A 5,944-nucleotide genomic window follows, 5' to 3' on the forward strand; every position below is an offset into this window, starting at 1 on the left:
CTTATTTATAATATGGTTCAAATGGAGTAATTTGAGTTGTGTCTGATGCACTTGATACAATTTTACTTTTTAAATACTGATGTGTTTATTCAAACCATTTTCAACACACCATGTCATGACTTTTTCAGGATCTTTTTGTCAAACACTCTACTATGACTTTCTCTCATTTTTTTTTCCATTTTTTTATTAGAGATCCTATACTGACATTGCAGACAAAACTATAATATATTTCTTAACTACATACTATACTTGGACTTTTTTCAAGATACTTTTAACATACTATACTAGTACTTTTAAATTAAATGTTTGGACATTCTACACTGTGACTCTTTTTTTAAAATGATATGTAGGAAATACTATACTATGATTTGAAGACAACAGTTTTTTTAAATGTAAAAAAACTTTTTTTTTACAGAATTTCATATTTACAATTTATTGTTTTCACCCCATAGGAATCAATAATACATTTATACTGATTGCAACATCCCCAGGATCTTCTCCAGCACAGAATCCCCCAGATGAAGGGAAATATTATAATGGAGTTTTTGCACTTTGGCCGAAGTGTTCATGTGTATGCTGTTTTTGACACAAAGATGCATTACATCTACAAACAGAGCATACAATGCGAGCACATGATACACTTTTGGTGTTTGTTTCATTTCTTCGGTAATGTTACAGAATGTTTCGGAAAATGAAGATTCCAGTACCACTTTAAAAGTTTCGTTTACAATCGTTTCCCAATGACCCGGAATAGTACTGCCAGAATGAACGATATCCAAAATGTCTTCTAGTTTACAAACTTCAGCCGTTCTGTTTACACGGGGTACATACTCATTCTGTTTTCAATCGTCATCAACAACACACTTATTAAACAGGTATTGACTGCATTCTGATAGATAAATACAGATTGTTTTCCATAGTAGTTACCCATTTTTATTTTAGTTTAAAGAAAAGTCAAAGTATCGAAAAAAAAAAAATCCCCGGCTTCAATCAACCGCTGGTTATTAGTCTTCTTCCTCTCCATCCAGCTCGGCATGGATCTTTTCAAGTCTCTCCTTGAGGCGTCTGCAGTTTTGAGATTGTGCAGAAAAGCCTCCGAAGCGCCTTGGATCCTCCATTCAGCCGTGTAAATGTTTTTATCATTAAGACTCTGGTCAATCACAGTAATGAAGTCGGCGAGCCAAAGTCTTTTTCATTAACGCGTTGTAATTGTTTCTGAAGAAATATTCTGGAATGTCATTCACACAATCGTGTTGCCTCTGGCCGGGGTGACTGACTCGGCATCCATTGCAGATTTTTTCTCTGTACCGATGCAGCACCCCTGCCAGAATATCAACCAACTCCGATTTCACTATGTTCAAAACAGAGACGTCTTGGCCCCAGGAGTAACATCAGCAGCTGTAGTATTGCAAGATTTGGGTGTCCACAATGGTGGTGACGATAGTAGTCCAGGAGTTTGTTCCTGGTTGCAACTTGCAGGGGGAGACTTGGTTTTTCTCAGATCCCTGGCTAGTTTTCAACGGGCGTCTTAGTGGGGTCCTTCGTTTTAGATGATTTGCTGAATGGGGGGTGGACTTATTGCGTTGAGTGGGGGGATTCATCTGTAGAATTGAGAGTTTTTTAGAAAAGTTCTTTAAGCTTTGTAGCTTTTTCATCTATCATTTCCAACCAAGCAGCAAGAGGTCAAATGTAAGAATAAGTAATAGTTTGTCACGATTTTACAGAAAAAGTCAAAAGTATAGTTTGTCTGAAAAAAATATATATATATATATATATGGAAAAGTCATTGTGTACAATAGTATGTTGAAAAACAAAAACAAAAAAGAAAAAACTCAATTCATTACAAAATAATGAATATTTTACCAAGTTATAAAGTTTTGCATCCATTAAAGTGTAACTATAAGTATCTTTGTAGGAGAAAAAACAAAAAAATAATTTAAGTTACTTCCATAAAACTGGATTGTCTTACCTTTAAGAGTCACAGTCTTAAAGAAAATCGTTCAGAAAAAGTACTTAACTTTCTACCAGTTGTAAAGTTGTCATACATAAAACTGTATCCAAAAAGTAAGTGAAAGAGAACGGGAGAAAAAAAAAAAAAACTTCCCCTTTTAGAGTCACAGTCTTTAAGAAAATACATTTTATTACAAAAATAATTGACATTCTACCAGTGCCAAAATGTTCCTACATTAAAGTGTATCAAAAAAGTATCTTGGTAGCTGAAAATAACTAAAATATCAGAGAAAACCTACATTATTTAACTGTACAAGTGTTTTAAAAGTTTTGCATACCTCAAAGTGTGTCAAAAAGTATCTTGACATGAGAAAAAAGCCAAAATCTGCCTTGTGTCAGTGAATAAGTGTTAAAATCACAAACTTATAGATAGCTAGAGGCTATTTTAGATTTGTCTATTAGAGTTAAAGGGTTAAATAACATTTTCAACTGCTGTTCATAGTTACTGGATACATAACGAACCTCATTATCTCGATTTTCTACTTCCATTTTTATTTAACAGTGAAACGTCTTATTTTAGTACAGTCTAGTCAGAGGAGTTAATACTATTACTATATATGAAAGCAAAAATAAAACACATTTCATTTGTTATGGTTGCTTAATTGAAAAAACACACCATTCGCCACATTTTCAGAAAGACATATTACATTTGACCAAGTTAATGTCGTAGTGCATACAAGGTAATAGACTTAACGATTTGCACTGCTGCTTCTCTCCGCGTTTCATTTACAGTGATCGGTTTATCGTTCAATTCACATTGCCCAAGTAGATGTTTAGGGGTCTCTTGGAAGTAAATGAATGCATTTTTTTATATCAGATAAGTGCATTAACATCACTTGCAAATTCTCTATCCTTTCACCCGCAACGATTATAATCTGCTTTGCTTCTTCTTCGGTTTCACCATTATTAGCTCTGAATGTAATCCTTTCTGGGGCTTCTTGTGCTTCTTGTGGTCTGTTGAATACCTGGCATAGGATTGTTTAGCTGTAAGGACGGGTACCATATAATTGTCTTCAAAAGCTGGAAATTCTTACAAGTTCCCCCTCCTCAAAGTTCATTCCCGTAGCACCTTTCCCCCACTGATGCTAGTGACCCCCCTTTGTATGCTAATTACCCCTTTGTTCGAGGCGTTATCACATGTAGTGTGTTCAGTTAAACACTGAGATTTTCAACATACTACTCTACAAAATGATTTTTCATATTCTTTTGACAAACTATACTTGACTTTTTTACGGAAAATCATGACACACTTTAATGTGACTTATTCTTAATTTACCATACTAAAGTAAGACTTGAAAATACTATATCGTTTCTAGTTTTTTTATATTATACATCCTTATTATGTTTGTGTGCTGAGAAAACACAATAAGCAATAGCGTTTTAACAAGCAGTTTAAACTGTCTGTGTCAGTTTTACTTATCTCCATATTAAGTGATTATATAATATGACAGTGATCATTTCTATGTTTATTCATTGCAAATACTTAGTTACTTACCACTTGAACTGTTTAGCTCTTCAAGGTTAACTGACCTAATATATACACTTTTTTTGTAGTATTGTCACCACGTTCTTAAGAATTATATGGACGAGTTGGCAGCTGCCATGGCTGGACTGTCAATCAAAAGTTACCAGTTATCAAGCGATGGTATGGACAACTTAACAGCTGACTTGGCTAGACTTACTATGAGGAGTCAGCAGGTAACAGATGAGTGTGTGAATGAAATAACAGCTGTCTTCAGAGGACTCTCCACTAATGCACAGCAGCTTCCTGTTAGTGCCTGCACTGAGAATCCTCAAATACAGAGACAAGTCACTTTGTCCACGCTCCTGAGACCCTCAAGCCCACTAATGCCCAGGTGAATAATATTGACTTGTGTTAGTTTTACTTAAACTTACTTACAATAAGTGATCATAATATGACAGTGATATCTTCTATGTTCATGCATTGCAAATACTTAATTATTTTTTGTTAGTTCTTTAAGGTTATATAACCATATGTTTCACCAGGTAACAAGTGATCATTTGGAAAAATGTATCCCAGCCTTTGAAAAAACTCAAAGGGAGAGGACAGTGAAGGCCATGAAGCCAAAGCCAAGACGTGGTGGAGTGCTGCGCAGGTATGTTCTCTAACAGCAACACTCTATTAAACATGTCTTTATTGACTACAGTTTAAGTTCATCCTATCATAAGGCTAAAAAGTATCTTAGTAACAAAAACAAAAGCAAAAAGCATTAATGTTAACAACGCCTCAAAGGGCGGACTCCTGAGTTCCATGGCACTTGGACTATTTACATCATCCAGGCTCAACACCAGTAAATACACCTCTCTTTATCCGCTCTCCAAGCCTCCAAGGGCGGACTCCTGAGGTCCGTAATGCCCCCTAACATGACACTTAGACTATTTACATCATCTAGGGAAGCACACCAGTAAATGTAGCCTCATGTAACTTCATATAGGGATTCTTTAATAGTTGTGTGAAGTAATTAAACAATAAGGGGGTATTAAGATCTTTAAATTATAATTTTCCTCTCAAAGAGACTTCGTTGCACACACACACACACAAACAAAACAACATTAAATAATGACATGATATTATAGTGATAACACATATTGTGTAGAAAAGAGATCTCCTGTATGGGTTGATTGCGCGTTGATCTGTTGGTAAATGCTCATCTATCATTTTCAACCAAGCAGCATGAGGTCAAATTTAATAAGTAATAGTTTGTCACGATTTTACGGGAAAAAGTCAGAGCGCAATGTCACATCTTAAAGACAGCTTGAACTGGATAGATGGTTAGTCTTTTTTCAAACATACCATATGTTCTGCATGTTAGTATATTTGGCCAAATCGGGTTAGGCCCCACTGCCCCACTCCCTCAATAGGGAAGTCACGCTTTGGGAAGAGGTGTTTAATTTCACAGATCTGACTGATTGTTGTTGTGATGGCTGAAGTAAGAGGGACGGGGGAGGAAAATTCAGAGGGTGAAGAAGCAGAAAGATAACTTGTTTGTAAAACGAACAGCACGTCAGTTTCAGGAAAGACGACACCGGTTTTATGCATGACATGCCCAATATCCTGAAGCCCTACAAAAAAAAAGTATATTGTGTTGAAAATATCGCAAAAAGCCATATATTGTATAATGTAATAGTTGCATGTTGTATTTTGATACAAATCACTGTATATTCAAAAATATAATGGAGAGAAAAAAATATATATATATCACAGTATGTTGAAAAATATGAAAAAAGTAATGTTGTGTTAAAATAATATGAAAGAAATCAAAAGTAAAGCATCTAAAAACATATATTTAAAAAAAGTAATGTTAGTCAAGTCAAGTTATCAAAACTGCATTGTTTCATCGAAACAGTGTTAAAATCCACAAACTCTCCATTTAGAGTTTGATTCTTGAAGAAAACTCAATTCATTACAAAATGAATGAATATTTTACCAAGCTATATAGTTTTCCATAACATAAACGTGTATCTTACAGTTCCTTTGTGAGAGAATTACGCACAAATTGCAGTATTTTATCTGTTTTATGTGCACTGTTGGAGGAGCCTGTGACCTACAGTTCCTTTGTGAGAGAATTACGCACAAATTGCAGTTATTTTATCTGTTTATGTGCACTGTTGGAGGAGCCTGTGACCTATGTTTTTCATTGACATATCTACACTGTAGCTAATGGCATATTGCCATAAAGCCTTGAAACTTGAAACTTAAATGATCAGAAACTGCATTGTCTCACTGAAAACAGCTCTAAAGAAAACCAATTCCATACAAAGTACCTTAACTTTCTACCAGTTGTAGAGTGGTGCTTACTTCAAAGTGTATCTAAAGTTGCATCACTATGTGACATACAAGAATAGTTGTGTGACAGACAAAGATTGTCCTGTATGGGTTGATTGCGCCACTGGACATAAACGCTAGTAAAGT

Source organism: Trematomus bernacchii, unplaced genomic scaffold (assembly GCF_902827165.1).
Source record: "Trematomus bernacchii unplaced genomic scaffold, fTreBer1.1, whole genome shotgun sequence".
NCBI classification, from domain to species: domain Eukaryota; kingdom Metazoa; phylum Chordata; class Actinopteri; order Perciformes; family Nototheniidae; genus Trematomus; species Trematomus bernacchii.